The sequence below is a fragment of the Homalodisca vitripennis genome, chromosome X (genome assembly GCF_021130785.1).
Source record: "Homalodisca vitripennis isolate AUS2020 chromosome X, UT_GWSS_2.1, whole genome shotgun sequence".
NCBI classification, from domain to species: domain Eukaryota; kingdom Metazoa; phylum Arthropoda; class Insecta; order Hemiptera; family Cicadellidae; genus Homalodisca; species Homalodisca vitripennis.
In genome coordinates this window covers 64832837-64851695 of record NC_060215.1, presented here as the reverse complement: position 1 = coordinate 64851695, position 18859 = coordinate 64832837, and the positions used below count along the sequence as shown (strand labels likewise).

The window sequence follows — 18859 nt, the reverse complement described above, 5'->3', positions numbered from 1 at the left end:
AATTTTATCCAATAAACTTCTACAAAGTAAGATAATTGAAATATATAGTGACATTTATAAAATCAAATCTAAATACTCCTACTCAATAAAAATAATATAAAATAGATATTGGTATGTATTTACAGATTCAGATCAATTTTTTCACAAAGCAGATTAAAAATACAAATGTATTCGTTTTTATATGTCACAACGGATGCCAACATTCTGTATTGTCATTTATTTATATTAACACTATTCCACACCTTTTTTTACCAAAACACAGTAGAATATTATGATTATCTTACATAATAAGTGGCTGTGCAGGCTATGGTGAGACTTTCGAAGCGCAGTGCATTTTGCTAGTATTAGCAAACTTTTCTGCTGAGCGTAGTGCTTCTTAAAATCCTGTATGCCTTTAAGATTTAACTGAAATTTAGGTAAAGCACGTTTCTACGCTCTAACGTAGTATTGACACACATATATGTGTTTTTCAAATCAGTACTCTTCTCAAACCCTCAAAATGACCAGAACAGGAAATTCACATTCGTCTTAAAATGTAGATCCAATTTTTTACTTTTACCCTTTTCCAAAGGCATTTTAAAAGCTTTTTAAAAATCTCTAACAACGTTTTCTAAATTTCAACGAGAGTTATCTATTCAAAGGTTAGCAATTCAAAGTAAAATTAAAGTAATGGCAACGTCCGCATATCCTAATGCATTATAACAACTTATCTCGTATATTATATGAGATAATTCACGTTATAATTCACATTTTATGATCCCAAATAAACTACGCGAATTTTCTCTTAAAATTGGGGGAAAACATGTTGCGTGGCTGTATTGCACCTGTATTAGAATTCTTTTAGAAATCTGTATCAGAACCAGTAGAGTGTTATTCCTTCATGTCAGTACATACAGTAGCACTTTGTATTCACCTTTTAATAATAACTTCACAAAATATAATTATGGTATGATTCAAGAATCCACTCTTAAGAAATTATTTAAAATTATGATTTTTCCCAACACATAACATAATACATTCATGCTTGCAGACAATATAGCAAGCATGTGTTTATAAATCACATTTTTATAAACCTCATTTGTTTATAAATCAGAACGTTGAGCAATTGTAAAAACCAACACAAGGGTTAAAAGTAAAAGGCGACTTAACATAAACTCTTTCAACATTTAATCATAACACTGATGTAATTTAGGTTGAAATACATACAAACCACAATAACCAATTATGAAATAGAATCCATCTTGATGGTGGTACGGTAGAGTAGGTTTTATCGTTCAGATATTTAGGTCTCGTGTTGATGTCATCTCATGTGGAACGTCATGTGGACGAGGTCTGTAAGAAGCTTCGATCGATGCGTTTTGCTCTCCTCCTTCACGTTATGATCTGATGCCTGGATGTTCTCTGTACCGTGTAATTCCCTCAACCGAGTTATTGACTTTTTTAATATCCTAAGTATAGGAAAGTTCGATATAATTTTCATTTGTGGATGAGGAATAAACCGTGTCGGGCATAAACAAACTGATTGCTGAAAGTCATGTAATGTTAATGTAATGTTAAAGCCTTATTAATTACATATTGACTCTGGTTAACAGGTATGAACCCTGTATGTATGTAAAAATCAAAGTCTGAAATCTTCACGAAGATCTTGTGACCACCACTTAGCAAACAATCATCCAAGCTACCGACTTAGACCTGAGATGTCTGCAAGGCTAAACGAATGTTCATTAAAATACGCATAAATATTTATTACTTTATCTGAAACTACAAATAAAATTCAGTCAAAAGTTTCATGGTAATTCGGACCATTGTCAAAACAGAACGGATCCAGGGTCTTTGGTTGATATTGTGAGCAGCATCTCACAAAGCTAATACACATTTTGTGAATGTGAATTGTAATTTCTCCAGGAAATTCAATAAATCCAAAAAGCAAACGGTCTTATTGTGATTTGGTATACCAACTATATTAAAACAAAAATAATTATACTTTATTTATACTTATTAATTTATACTTCTTTTAACTGACCAAAAAGTTCTTAATTGCTTGGGTTTTCTAAAACCAAACGTATATAGATAGGCAAATAGGTTGTAAAAGTAAATTTTCTAGCCAAGGTGTTTTAACTTTGTAAAATAATCAGACGAGATCGCGCCTACCTGATTTACGGACGAATCTCAACCCATTGGGCTCACTACTTTCCTCTCCATCAAAAACGTATAAATTCATATTACCACCAGCACAAACTTGAGAGATACGGGTGAGTACTTTAATTCACCCCGTTTATTTCACCTGATTCCTACAAGTGTGAGATTTTCATGGATTCCTGCCCCGAACAGCTAATGCTGATCTGTTTATTTTTTTATTATTTTATTCTCCTACTGGAATGGCTTTCACGAAGAACCTTTGTCGTGATTACACAAGCAGCCGAGAATTTAGACTCACCAGAATCACCAGACTCGTAGATCTAACTACGCCTTGTGGGATGACCAGATCTCGCGCCTAGTATAAGAGAACCAAGAGACGATTATGCTATTACGCTCAAATTGTACTTCTGAAAAAGAGCAAGCCAGCTTCAATAGATGGTTAACACGTTATTATTTGGTCCCTTTGCAGCAAGCAATCGACTCAACACATGAGCACTACTTGGTGTTCTATTTTCCACATGTGTGTAATACACTCGCCGTCAGATATCAGAAGATATTTAGGACCCGACACGTTTTTCTGTCTGTCCTATGTGCGATAACTCTTAATGGTAAGATCCTACATCAATTTCACTAATCCGGGAAAGCGTTACAGCAGTTCTGTAAATACATCGTTACGTCCTTCGTATCGGTTTATTGGATTCAACATTGTATATCCAAGGCAAAGTACTTAGTTACAATCTATGCCTGGTTCTCTCATTGCTTTTGGCCTTGTTAAAAGTATGCAAACCACTTTTAAAAGCTAAGTTAAAACTATACTTTTACGCCTATTTTACAGAATATAAGTATGAAGTACTTACTTATTACTCGCTTGTTACTAATTTGTGTAGCAATTAATGTATTCAAGAATACGTTCTTGTGCCACGATGTATTCGGCTGTAGCCAGAATCAGAAAAAGCCCCAACCATCGTGACACAAAAGCATCATGACTTATGAGTGCCACCACGTTGGCAAATTGTTGGCAAATCCGTATCCGTACAAGCTGAGACGTGGCTACTACATTCAGCACCAGACATCCTAGTGTCACATTCCTATTGTCTTTTTCTTTTCGAGAAATAATTAATTCGAATATACATAAACTATAAAGAATCTCGAACCAAGATTCCAAGTGCAATGTCTACCCTCACGTGCACTGAAGAAAGCGATGCATGTATAGTAATTAAATTGTAATGTAATTACTTAAAAAATTAAAAATTGTAATTTTGAACTTTCAGTGTGAAACGTCGAATAAAAATCATGTCCTCCATAACTTTAGCCTTTGCTTGAGACTTCCAAGGTTTAAATACGTTTAAATTTTCCACACCCATCTAGTGAGCTAAATCTTTTCTAGCAATAAAATTCTAAACCAAAAGCGATAAATCAATCTGTAAATGATTTAGTCATGAACGTAGTTGAGCTCCATACCTGGCAACATTTATTTGTAAAAGTTGAAGTGTAAATCTTATATGGCAAACAGATTAAATTTAAAAAGACTAATAGTGCCACTTTAATAGTACATTTAATGACAGTTTGTTTTATATTATATAAGATTGCTAAAAGTTTGTTTGAAAGCTTTGAAACGTTATACTAAAAGCTGATATTGGACAAGCTATTTATGACCACCTTGCAAAACTAAACTGAGTGCCTCATTATAAACAAGTTATAACGAACACTCATTGTGTTTTTCGCTGAAAGCAGTGGGAAGAACATTTTAACCTATAATTCATTATTACATTTCTTCTGAAAAATAAAACCGATACTTTGCAGTTGCACAAGTATCGCTACAATACGTGATCGTAACAAGTACAAGGCACATCGTTCATCCCTTGTTTCCGAACTTGACTTATAACGAACTGCCATTCTCTAGAAGTATATTTGGTATCTATTTTATCCTTCAAAAACATTCTCAATAAGTATTTGCAGCTTTTCCTCTCTCAGTTCGCAAAACTAAGTTGAGAATTATTTTTGCCATGCTAATAATAATGGCATAAAATAAATAGCTCAATGACACAAATTAAGTTTTTAATTTAATATTGATATTCCTCATCCTCAATTGGATGTGGACTTGACATTTTCAGTGCAATTTTAAGTAAATTACTCCTAAACTAAAATTGAACTTTAATTTATAAATGAGTGTACTGTAGAAAGATTATTGATCAAACCATTTGAAAAACTCTGAGAGAAACTTGCCTGAAAACAGTTACGTCTGTTGATATATATTTTAAGTTTATTACTAATCATTTCTTAGAAAGACTATCGGAAATTCCTCAACCATTATCTGGTGAAGTAATATTAGCTACAGTTGACGTAGAATCACTCTACACCAATATTCCACATGATGAGGGCGTCGAAGCAATTGGGACATTTTTAGATGAAAGACCGAAAAACACTTTACCCACCTCTAATTTTATCACTCATTTAATTACTATGATCTTGACTATGAACAATTCTAAGTTTCTATACAAAAAATTTCTTCAAATAAAGGGCACAGCGATGGGGACAAAAATGGCTCCTTCATACGCCAATCTTTTTATGGGGTTACTCGAGAAAAACGTTTTATCAACCCAACACTTTCAACCCTTGGCTTGGTTTCGTTATATTGATGATATATTTCTTGTGTTGGAATAATGGAATGGAAAATTTAAAACAATTCCTAGAAGAATTAAATGATTTTTCATCACTAAATTTCACCTAGAAAATATTACCAAATTCTGTGACCTTTCTTAATGTAGACGTTTTATTAAATAGCGGTCGTTTTAAAACTAAAACTCATGTCAAGGACACAAATAGTATACAACATTTACATTATGATAGCTGCCATCCACAGTATGTAAAGAAATCTATACCCAAGGGTCCTGCTCTAAGAGCTAAGAATCTATGTACAGATGACAATAACTTCCAAAATTATGTAATAACATTATCAAATTCATTAATTAACAGAGGATATCCTGCAAAATTGATTAACAGTGAAATAGCTAAGCCTAAAAACACAAATCATGTTTTAAGTGTTGTGGAAAAATATGCCAAATTTGTAACTCAGTACCATCCTGCATTACATAGAGCAAATGGGATTATAAAGACCTCCTACAAAATATAGGAACAATCTCCAGAAACAAAGAATCTTTTTAATAAATCCCCCTAGAATTATTTTCAAAAGACCACCAAATTTGAAAAGTCTATTAGTTCATCCAAAATATATTAAAGATAAAGACAACAGTCAAAATTTCAAACACAAATGCCATCCATGCAATAAACCACGCTGTGGAATATGCAGTATGATGCAATCTACAAACTGTTTCAAAAGCTGCGTTACGCAGAAAAAAATATTCTATTGCAGAAGACATCACATGTAACAGTGAAAATGTAGTCTATAAATTATCCTGTCAATATTGCCCTAAAGACTACATTGGAGAAACATCTACGTCACTTGGACTGAGGATGAAAAATCATCGTGCCGATGTTCGACATCAAAATTTACTTAGACCCGTATCTGCACACGCTGTCCAACACAACCAAACCTTTGAAAATTGTTTCTCTCTAATTGGCATGAAGAAGTTTAAAAATTATGACAATAAAGAATACACAAAATTATTATTAAGAAGATATGAACAAGCATACATAATGGCTCTTCAATCAAAATCACCAGTTGGATTAAATTTGAGACAAAGTAAATTTAAATTTATTATTCAAACATTTTATCTATCTCAGTGTTTAGGAAAGGTTACAAGTTTAATTTACTTGTTTCGATACCTTATGCTTTTGTTGTTTGCAATGTTTTTATAACCTTCATTCTTATATTTGTTTATATTTTGTTATGTTTGTTATAGCCTACAAGCTTTTGATAATGTTACTGAAAAGTAACGAAATATTAAGCATTTTGAGTTGAAGAAACGTGTTTTGTTTTCTTTTATACCTATATATATATACATACATGTGTGTGTGTGTGTGTGTGTGTGTGTGTGTGTGTGTGTGTGTGTGTGTGTGTGTGTGTGTGTGTGTGTGTGTGTGTGCGCGCGCGTGCGTGTGTCTGTGTTTTCTGAAGGTTTGCGTAGAAAAAATTTAAGCATGGTCCGCATTCTTATAGGTGACTTATTTGACTTATATAGGTGACTTATTACTACAGAAAATGATACAAATATTGCGTTTATAAAATCAATAATATTCAATATCCTCTAGTTAAAAACATTTCGAGCGCAAAAACTTAAATGGTACGAATTTACCGTCCTACAATGAGTAAGACGAGCATGTGTCCATGAAATTCTTCATGTAACTTTGAGGAGAGCTAATGCAAATAAAAACATTAGCAGAAGTAAAAAATAGAAATTACAGTACAACATGGTTATTGTTCTTATAGATCAATAAATATAAATTTTAGATCAATTACACTACGTATGTGATGTAATGAACAATGTAACAAGCATACCTTAAAGTTGATTTTTATATTTAAATGTATAGTATTAATTTTTTATATTTGATTTTGACGATCTTGACGGATACTCGCCAGTTTAAAATAACACAGAATGTCTTTGTTAAAATAAATATACAATTTATTTGTTTTATAACCTTGAAACTAAGCAAGCATATAAGTTAGAGTGTCGTTTTGTGTTCAGTATCAAATGGAAGGAATGGGGTCAATCCATCCTCCCAGCCGGATCGGTTCTTTATGTTAATACTCCATATTTTGCTGTAAAACCTTCAATCCCAAAGAAATGAGGGATACAATTATAAGAGTCTAGGGAAAAATATATTTTAAAATTAATTCAGCCTTTATCTAGCTTTGTACCTACTCGATCGACGAACTTTGGAGCGAGAGGAAATGCAGGGGTGGAGGGGCCGATTACCTTCTCCTTATTCCACTATCAACCCCTTCCATTCATTGCTTACTTCCTTCAGGTTTGAGCGTCCTTCCAAAAACTGTGAGCTTCTTGCCAACATTACAAAACTAATTTCAACTACTCCACCTGAACTGTTAGGCGGAACGTAATCTTGAAACACTTGAAACCAGCCTACATTGTGCAGAGTAATTCCACCACAAAGGTGCGGTGTCAGCAAATGATGTCGTTTCATGGTTGTAAGAACTGCAGAATTGTTTATAGACAAATCATGTTATTAATGTTTGGAGATGCTGTTGTATTTTCGTTTTTAGAAGTGCCAATAATTGAGACTACGAATAACTGGATCCCAAAATCGATTCCTGGGAGCATATTCTTTTATTATCAGAGCGACTCACCTTTGTATATTGGAAAATTTATACTAATTGAATTACGAGTGTATAGATAGGCAAACTTATGGTAAAAATCGCAAGAACACAAAATAGAACATAAATGGGTAATGTTTTAGTCCATGACTAATAAGTTTATCTCAAAGTTAAACTGACATACGGAAACACTCTTTATGACATGTATGAAATTAATTTCAATATGTGGTAATAATACGTGACAGTTGAGGAAATAATATGGATGGGACTACTACGCAAGAAAACAGGTTAACCCTTATAGTAAAAACTGAATTTGAAGATGCGATATTGAAAAAGGTGGTTCCATAACTATGGAACCACCTCAAAAAAGGAATCGAGGATTTACTTTGCAGTTCCATGTTAGTAATTCAACAATTTTAAATGTATTTATACCGGAAGTAGTTTCATCCTTTTCATGTTAAAACAGTTTTTGACTGCTACCACGAGATCATCAACTACGGATCTGGCCTTTTCGGTTTTGATACTTTATAACTATTAGAAGTGAAAATGTCTTGAGTATAATGGGTTTTTTCCAACTAAACCAAATTTACAAGACTAATGAGTTTTAATTTCCATAAATATATATATTGTCTACTGAAATACTTATACAATTATACTGATTCGTCATTGATATGACTTGGATAACTTGTGTATGTCAACCCTGTAGACACTGTAAATGAGTTAAGAGCCAGGATTTAAAATTACAACGTTACAATCCAGAAAACAGACACACGGTATTTTAAAAGGGTTCGCCGCACAATGATAAGGCGTCTAGATCCCTGCATTTTTAACGGAGGCCACATCTTTAAACAATTTTTGCAGACAGTTGTGAACACTACCAGTCTACAGTTGCATGCCTACCTAAAACACTTGCTATAAAGTGGAGCAGGTGGGTTTAATTTCGTGTGGCTAAAGGAGTGTTTTCATGTAAACAGCTTTATACAATTATTTCGTAGCAAACAGAGCACTATTTTATAATTCTGGTGTTATCAATCAGCTGTTTGAACATAGGCAGGACTGTCAAACCAATAGTTCAATTGCTTATCTAGAGGGAAAGAGATTTTTACACTGAGAAAGAATTCTTTACATAGAGAAAGTAAAGTTTGGAATAGCTGACTAATACGTCAGCTATCCTTCCTACGAGAGAAAGGACAACTTTCACAAATGTCAGTTGTATCGGAAAGTAGCCCATTACCATAGAGAGCGATTAAAATTAAAATTGCATGCATAAAAATATGTCACTTTTGCTTAATGATACAAGACTGGTGTGTTACTGATTACTATTAACACTAAACGATGACAAATGTCCGGAAAATCTTCTTTCGTTCACGATACTTCCGTTTGTCAAAACAACCACTAAACAAAACTGTAAATTTATTTCATACTGTAACAAGTTATTTTGTTTATCTTCACAGTTTTTCTTTTAACCTTATTTTAACATGCCCCTGAATTCTACTTAAAATGGCTACCACTCATTATGGATGATCAAACTATTTTTTCTATTTGTTCTTTCTTTAAAAATTGCATCTTAAAGAGCTGAGACCATAATTTAAAAGTTCCAAAACGTATTGCAACCAAAACCCATCTTAAGGAGCTCAGACGTTTTGGCTGTACTCACCGCTCTTTAACATTAAAACATATGTTGAAATCGCATGATGTATCGGAAAGTAATTTTGTATCACGCATCAGTTACTCTGATCGTCGGATTTAACTAAAGAGAATTAAAACTTATAGAAAGCTCTGAGATTACTAACCCGAATATAACGAATTTTGTACTCTTTCATGCAATATCAGAGGTGTTCACTAAGGCACGAGTGTGCTTAGAGGATTCCAACAATATCCCTGACAGCAAAATTGTTATTACATATGATACATACACACATACATATACATATATGTATATATATATATATATATATATATATATAACGTTATATGATACTGGTGAAATATAATTAATTGTATAAAATGCCACTGTCCATTTTTAATGCATTAATACTTGATAATGTCCTTATTTTATTATGTATCTAAATAAATGCAACAGATTATTGTGGCCAAAAATGTCCTTACGGACATGCATCGCATTCTACATTTTTAATGTGGACAAATTTGTATTGACACTTTATATTATACTATTTATTCATCAATTATATTATTCACTTAAGTTATAGGGCACCTTAAGTACATACATTTTGAAGTCGTTGAACTTGCTTTTGAAGATCCTTATTTTGGATAGTCAGTTCTGTATTCTTTTCTAATACTCGAACCAGTTGATCCTCCTGCAAAACAAATGCTCACTATTAGAGTATATCTATTTTTCACATAATATTGTCACTGTTTTACTATTTACTAACCATAATTATGTGCAGAGTTGATTTTAAAGGAATTACAAATAAAATCATAAATATGTTAAATAAGTAGAACATGGAATGTGTACAGTAGACTTTTATGTAAATACGAGACTATTGAGAAATAGTTCTGACGAAGTTCACCAAGTTTGATATAAATTAAAATTACACTTCTAGTATGCAACAATAATTGATTTCATTGATCTTCCAACGAGAAAGACTTTGTTTATTGAAACAGACATTCGTGAAAACTTTCTCGGCTGCAAATGTTTGCCGATGTTTAAATATTCTATTCTGCTGTGTGATAATGTTGCTATGAACAAAGGAGTTCAGGTTATTTACAAACTTTATGACTGTTCTCAAGTTTTACCTTCTTCTTTTGCTTCTCACATTTTATAGGCAGTAGCACAAACAAAAAGATAAGGGGAACAGGATAAATAAGTAACATAGAAAATAGGACAGGCACTGTTATCTGTAATACTAACCCGTTAAAATTCAATGGTCTCTATACCTGGCATAAGGACAAATTAACTTACTCACACTACACTTAACACAACACTTACTTACTTAACACTAACAGCTCTGGTGATCATTGTACGACGTTACACTCAACTTTACACTCAAATCTCCTTTTAACGCATTTAACATAATCTGAGGATACGTTTATGGGTTTAAAAACTGTCAACCAAGAACAGATATTGGGAAAAACTGAAACATTCTTATTGAGATCTATAACGAAAATCTAGCTTAAAATAAACAAATCATACCAGAGTGTTGTGACACACACAAGTTTAGAATCACAAAAAATGTTTGTGAGCCAACTTCTTGCACACTATCTTAAACAATGATCTTAGCAAAATCAAAACATCGCCAATATTAAAACTGAACTAAAGAATACAGGTCACAATAGGTCTGCTATTAACGACCAGCTATTGTCCGAAAAATCTACCTTCACAAACCCTCTTAATTTTTCTTCATTTCAAAATGAGATTTCACGTGTAGATTACAATTTACGTACAACAGCCACAAAATAATCTATACAAAAAATTAGGTGTAAGATTTCCCGCTTCCTCATTTGGTAGTCGCAACAGTAGACGTACTAGGGCATATTTAAAACGTTATCGCTGTTATCACACAGTACACTTTTACTTTTAATTTTACAACACAAGATACTTTAATGTTAACATTTCCAACTATTATTTAGCAAAGCCTTTGTGTAAAAAGAAGAAAAACGAAAATTAACTCTGAATCTTCGAGCGCTCTTCGTGTATCAAATGAGGCTTCCTAAGTTTGAAATCTTAAGATTCTGACTTTTACGGGCGACCTTGAAATCTATACCCAGGTAGCTTCAATCCTTGAAAACAGAAATCTAAGATATACTCGTACACACCTTCTCCTTAAGCACGGGTCACACTAGGCTGATTGCAGCCGCGAATTAAAGGAAGCCGCTACTACCAGCTTGATGTGACCACAGAACCCGCAGCAGGTGCTACCAGCCGGCGAGTATTTGTCAGCGGCTGGCGAAGTTGGACATGTTCAACTTTTGGTCGCAGGTAGCGGCAACTAGCAGGTCACGTGATTCATTCGCACAAGCTGGCGCCAGCTTACAGCGCAATCTGACCACCCCAGTAGCGTGTCAGCGGCGAGTAAACTACACGTGGTTTTGTGTTTCCATCCTTTGTTTTGTTCATTGGGTTCGTTTGGCTACTGCTGTTTCGTAGGTAACTGTTAATTTATAGTGTAAAAATGGCTGAGTTGAAGTGGTCGGGGAAGCAGGTCATTGAATTTTTTAATTTATTTCAAAATTATCCGTGCTTATGGGACGTTTCATCACAGTATTACCTTAATAGGAATGTCAAAGAGACAGCCTACAATAAACTGTTGGAAAACGTAATGAATGCTGGGATGCCTGCGACAGTTGAACTCTTGAAAGAGAAGATTAAGAGTTTACGCGACACCTACAGAAAAGAACTGAGTAAGATAAAAAAATCTATAAAAAGTGGTGCTGGTGCAAACGAGGTATACAAGCCAAAGCTTGTGTGGTTTCCAACAGCGGAAGTATTCTGGCATGGAGCTGTCAGTGGCAGAGATCGAATTGTGCAGCACTCTAAACAACAACACTAGAGACCTAAAACTATCTACAGTTGCGAGATACCGTAATGTAATTTCCAACTTGATCTTATACGGAAGCGCCTGTCTGAACTTGGTATTTTGTTTTTTAATCAACGGTTCAACTAATTCCAGAAATTCTTGGAATTTAGGAGCTGACATTCGTAAAACATTTCTGTATGTTTCTGGGTCCTCTTCTTGTAACTTTTGGAGAAGTCTTGCAGATGCTCCTAATTCTTCTCTTCTCATAATCCAAGGTCTACTCAACCAACGTCTCTTCTTGCGGTTGAGCATTTTCTCACAAAGCTCCTTCACACACATCCTTAATAATCGCTTAATTACTCGTGTGGACCCACAGACGACATGCTGACTAGAACTAGAACCAGGCGAGTTAAAAGCGAAATGTGACCGGGTTGCCAGCCGCTGCTTGCTGGCGCTACTGCCAGCCGCTGATAGCCAGTGGCTTACAATCAGCCTAGTGTGACCCGTGCTTTAGGTGAATGTGGAAGCTCTAACTTCCTTGATTTGCTTAATCCTACATTGTTGGTCAGGACAAGGGACAAAACACTGCACTTGGCCGGATTGGAGGTTAATCCGTGAGCTGTCGCCGCTTGCTTCATTCGATATGCTTTATTGTGCGAAGACCCTTATTTTGACTTTGTATACAAGAGATATTATCAATAAAAAGCGCTGTCTCACTTGGGTCTTAATCTCAATGCCAATAACCACGGCCCTCGACACAATGCCGATGAACAATTTTCTTGTCTTTATGCCACTGTGTCTGCGTTTGGAACAACGCCATCTCGCGCCAATCACACCGAAGTTGGCAACCACTGGTAGAGGCGATTTTAGGCCAACCCGGGACAGAGACCTTGATGGTATGTTGCTCTATTGAGTACACTGATTACCTCCCTGACGGTAGCAGACCAGGAGGGTGTTCTTCACCAGAAATATGTAACCTGTTACACGCATTTATGCAAACGTTAAAATTAGATATCCGCTGAGCAGATAAACTATCTCATATTAGAATGTCGTACCTGGTTAAAATGCGGAGAAGGACATTCGGGACTCGGTAGATCGGGTTCCAATCTGCCTTTTCTCTCATATTTACGCTATTGTAACAGCTATTATGACTTCCAGATATAATAGGAACAATTGATTTTAAACAGTGTTATATTTAGGTGAATGATAGGTATTACTGTTAAAATGTATTGAATCCTACAAACGAACCTCAAATCCTCAAATACATGTTATTTAGGTTTTTAGAGAGCCTATTATAAAATATATACTCATATCTCCACCTAAAGTCATTGCTAGTGGTTTCCACTTATATCACCCCAACAGCTCACTTAGGCAATGTTTGTATTTAAGAACAACTTCATTGAAATTAACATACAAGGGCAATCAAATATTTAAAGAAATGCTATATGACTTACCAGTTCGGAGTCGGTGGGCGATACCTTCCGAATGTCCCTCACTTCCAACACTCAGGGTACAGGTCTGAAACAAACAGTGAAACTTTAATTGTACTGAAAATTCAATCAAATAAATACCGACCTCAAAATTGTACGTCTGAAACAGACACAGTCTCAGTAACATATATCTTGTATATAACATGTAACTTGTCCACTTTCACAGCATACTTATTACTCAAAATAGGCAATCTGCTTATCACAATGGCAACAAGTCCCCTGGGAAGTTTTTCCTATCGACCCAAGAAATTTTTATAGAGACATTTGTACAAATCAAAACAGCTGTAAAATACTTTAGCTACCACTAGTAAATGGCATATCGAGTACAAATTATTTGCTTCTAGCCGTTCCAAATGGGGAAAGTGCCGCAACGGCCGTTGACGACCGGTGACCCATATTAGATTTTCCGCCTGTCAAACACCAAACCAAGGGCGGCACAAAGCCTGGGAGTGGACGCCAGAAGTGTAGAAAAAGTGTGTAATATTATCTTGGGTAGACATAGAGCGATCCAAACTATCCTAACTTTACCTTAACAAGACCAATACTGTGAAAAGTGCGTAGAAGGCGAATTATAAGCACGCCATTATGATGAGCTGCCGAGTTTTTTTCCTTTGTTATCTGGTAAAAATACAACTGAATTTTTAACAATACAATCTTATTTTGCCCCTACTCGATCAGCTGAACATCCACGCCGATGTATCACCACAGGTATGTGGAGAATACATGTATATTGTCCTTTGGTTCTCAATCTCAAAGCTCAAATCTGGAGACAAGGCTTTCAATAAAACCTCTACGTCAAGTCAAAGAGAACTGACGACACCGAATCTTTCCCCATAGAGTATCTTTCCTACTTTGGCCTAACTTTACTTAACTTAATGATGGTCGCCCATAGGGTTGGAATGATTGGTTTGAAGTTTTTAGAGTCTAACAGCAGGTAGATCCATAATAGATTTACAAGTTTCTCCAAAGTTCTCCTTTTGTTTTTCCTGACCTTATTCTTATATCCATGTAGGGCACTTTATTTTTAGTTTTTGTAATAAAACATGTACATCCTTCTTTAGCATAAGGGACATTTTCTATCATGAGATGACATCTGAATTTCAGTCCATTGTTTCATAGAAGTAAACATTCAGTAAACCATTTCTGTCAATAAAGTACTGTATTAATCTTTGTATGTAGGTATAAGTCTTTCATAATGGAGGCCTTAATAGATAGCTTAGTTCAGATTCATTATTAAATTCAATAACAAATTTATACACTAGGTAGGAGCCAATAAATGTATAATACGTAATTTATTCTACATAATTTGTTATACATTGTATGTATAATACATCAAATAAACACCTGGATTTGATTGTTTTATAAAATATCATATCATATATTTTACACTACTGCTAGTTTTTGAATTTAACATATAAACATGTAGAAACAAACCTTTCCTTAGACTATAGATCCACTCTTCCTATCGTACCCACTTTTCCTACAGCAAACAATCTCTCCCCCATTGCGTAGCTTACATTTATAAGGCCCTCATTTCATATAGGAAGTGACTATACGGATTTAACTATTTGGAATTAATGCTAATAATATTTTGTAAATTCTCCTTTGATTTGATATGTGTATGTGGCATAATGTATGTATTTATTTGTAGTTTTTGTATGTATGTATCATATTTTAGCAGTTAGTCGTGAAAATATCCAAATTCTCAGTGCAATTTAATATGTTTTGTTGGTTGTTTTAAAGTCTCTCTTAATTTATCTGCACATTCATTTTTAATCTTAAAAAGTTATTTCTTAAATATTATAATTTACTCATTGCTTAAACATTGCGTACTTTATTTACACAATTTCGTACATGTCATGCGTACCAAATGTTTCACGTACAATCAAATATAGAAATAGGATACTGGACTCCCAGCAGCTTTCGGGTATGTTTAAACTCTTTTCTTTCCTTTCTTTTCTTATTTCATTCCTTTATTTTTGCATGCATTAATACATCCCAACCCCCATTAGGCGAAGAGAATAGATTCCAACCCCCGAAACGCTGTGTTTAAACCTTTTGTAACAAATAACGAGGGCAAATGTCCGAAATCATGTTATCCTTTCATGAACCACTGCTTATGTTAGTAGTACTATTATTTACTAGTAGTTGCGTTACTAATACAATACAATACAATTTCCTCATTTAATCGACTTAGTTTATATTTTATATAACTATTTTTTTTATATTCCAAAGCTTTCTGAAATCGAGAGTGATTTTTTTATAATTCCGTTGAACTCATAATTTTTAACAATGACTTTTAGATATATGGAGATATTAATACATGTTTATTAAATTCATAAGCAATTCCATTTTAAACGGCTGTATTTCCACCGAGGTATGTGCCGAGGACATTGACGACGTTCGGAAGCCATCGGATACATCAACCGGCAAAGTAACAGTAAGAGGGCTCCGCAACAACAAGCGCAATGCCAAAAAACCCCAGGCACAGGGATACACAATAATTATACTGGTCTTCATTAGTCGGGATTATTGCGGCCGGGACGTCCCACCTGTATATCTAAGTAGTTTGACAAATAATTTAAATCGTATACTTTCCTTTGTTTAGATATTAATATACACACTTATATACATATACTTTTAATTTCAAATAATTAACATACTTACCTACAAAATATCTAAATATTACTAATGTTACTATACGCGTACCTAATTATAATTATACTTGCCATTAACATTCTGCTCTACATATCTTTATATTACTTTTTTAATACTTACCTTTGTACTTGCAGGAATAATATGGATTTCTTTGTTGTGAGAATTGTATATTCTCTTTTTTTCTTGTTTGACTTAAGTTAAGCAGATTTGTTATAAACTTAGTCACATAATTGTACACAATTCAGCACTCTTTTTCTCTTGAAATTGTTTGGATTTTAAGACTTTTAAATAAATAGAGAGTGTTGCTCTCACTACAGGACTATACCTTTTTTGTCCAGGGTCTCCTTTCCGGTAGTCAGCGGCGACTTATCACGTTACTTATCAAGGGTTGAGCTCAAGTAAATTTCTGTCTTCTATAAGGAGACGAGGAGACATGATCACGCCACAAATTTGTGCTTTCAATTTTGAACGCTGAGGAAGTAGGATTTTGTCAACGAACGGCAACTAACAAATTGTTATATGTTGAAATCGGATTACGGTGTTTGTCAAAATCCAAAATAATAAAATCAATGGAAATTCAATCTTTTACGTATTTTACAAACATTTATTGTTAGTTTGGGAACTAAGCATATTTATATTATTTTTTTTAATGAAATAATTTTTGAAGCCAAACAAATTTACATGTTTTAAGAAAAGGGTAGACACGGAATACGTATAAAGATATCATAAAACAGAATAGATGAAAGAGTTGGTACAATAGTACAGTATGCAATAATATAAGGTCGACAGTACTGTAAAAATATTCTTATAGTCACTGGCAGAATCAGAACTTTAGCTATTACATCTCTAACGCCTTGGACCACTGGCTCTCCCGTAAAATCCTAGGGAAATGTTGCCCGGTTTCTACTATGTGCTATTATAGGTTTGTTAAATTTGTTGTCTTTTTCTCGACAAGCAATAATTAATTATATAGCTACCTAGTTTTATATAATTTATATAGCTATATAATTTTATCTGCTCATGTAGATATAGAAGAAATTAATTAATTTCTTAGATCAGAAAATTGAAAAGGTTCATAATTCAAGGTTATTATTTTAAACCAGTTTACTACGTCCCAGTGACAGTTTAATTTTTTCCTACAAACAGTTTACTTTTATCTCAACTATTTGTTTACTGTCCATTACAGTTTGAGTTTTGTAGATAATCGTTTGTTTTCTCTCTCTTATAAACATAGGTTATTTTATTAACGTATATAAGAATTTTGAATTAAGTCAAATTAGATGTAAGAACTCTTATATATAACATAATTCTAAAACCTGATTTCTTTTAGGTAGTAAATTACATTTTGTTCAGTATAGTTTGTAAATCAGTATTGATATCGTAACATTACGATTAAACATCCCCCTTTTTGGTAAAAATGGATAGCATTTGAATTTCATAAGCTTATAATTTGATCCCGTAGCATTTGGAACATTTAAATTGTCGTTGATAGCAAAAACAATATTAATAATATAAATGTTTGATAAAATTCCCTAGTAGATAACAATTTTAAATTGTTTCACTCTATCCCTTCAGGAGAGAAAGGAAACTGGCATTGATTTAAAACCCATTTTGTTTACGTAATTGTGTATAATATGACAATCCGTTTGTAATATTTACTTTTGCAGAATAATTCGAATCCTAGTTTTTCGTCTATAATAATCTATGGATAGGGGAGTATTGCATATGGAGTTATGATCCAAACATGTACTCTCAAAGCGACTTTGTGAACTGAATTTTCAAAAACTAAATTAAGTTCCTTAAACTCTAATTGCTATTAAATTTATGATTGGCTTATTAATATTAAATTTATTTAAATCAGGCAACAAATATTCCTCCAATATCCACTAATTTTTCGGAGGAGAAATGGGGTTTGATTTTATAGTATGTTTGCGACACAACAGCTCATAGCATTTCTGCTATCCTTATGAAATTCATATGATCAGTAAGGCTGTTAGCAGCCAGAAAATGTAAAGATAACTGGTGTATGAAATTTAAAATAATTAATATGAAAACCATTGTGACTTCATGACACCTGATCTCTGTGACTAGTTGCAATGAGTATCAAAGCGCTGGCTCTATCTCGTATAAATAGCTTACAATTGTTCAACATTCACAACTTAGAAGTTTTTAATGACTTGAAATGTAAAATTAGTTCAAAATTGTATTAGAATATAAGGATGTTCTTTACCAAACTAAATATTTTGTAATAAATAATATAATTAGGATGCGTAGAACAATTGTTCTGGAACATTTCTCATGATGTGAAAAATTTATACCAATGTCGTGCAATTTTTAATTGCGTCATTTAATTATTGTATTTACGCCTTCTATGACAAAAGGAATTATTGCATTATTTCGGAACCATCATAAAAATTGTGTAGTGTATTTAAATTGTCATACTTACTTAACTAATTTAACCATATGTTTGTTACATAAGAGTGTATATAAATCCAAATCATTAATTACATTAAGAAAGGTATCTGCTACCCTCGGCTTCGTATGCAAGTTAATTTTTAGATAACAGAGATATGCTCATATTAAAATATTGTTTTATTGGTATATCAAACACTCCTTAGATAAGTGATATCACTCGAATATCTTCTTTATAGTGCTATCACAGCTCTTAACATGGTATATATACTACGATATTGTACTATAATAAAGCTGTAACTGTCATAAAAGCACTAAAAAGTCACCTTCGCACCAAATTTCTTGTTGGATATCAAGGACGTTGAATAATAAACCAATCCTTTCTAAATGCTACGGTATTCCCTTATTTAAGTGATAGTCATTGGAAGATATTAGATATTCTAATAAAC

At 33.6% G+C, this 18859-nt stretch overlaps 1 protein-coding gene across 7 annotated transcripts in view; it reads right to left on the bottom strand.

The window, feature by feature from the left end:
* LOC124369091 (RIMS-binding protein 2) overlaps window positions 1-18859 on the bottom strand; it is a 351075-nt gene that overhangs the window by 280665 nt on the left and 51551 nt on the right. For all 7 annotated transcript variants that reach the window (XM_046826818.1, XM_046826820.1, XM_046826819.1 and 4 more), the window contains exons 3-4: window positions 13305-13368; window positions 9601-9690 (exon numbers count right to left, since the gene is read on the bottom strand). The gene's annotated coding sequence lies outside the window, so the exon portion shown is untranslated. The remainder of the gene's footprint in view (window positions 1-9600; window positions 9691-13304; window positions 13369-18859) is intronic.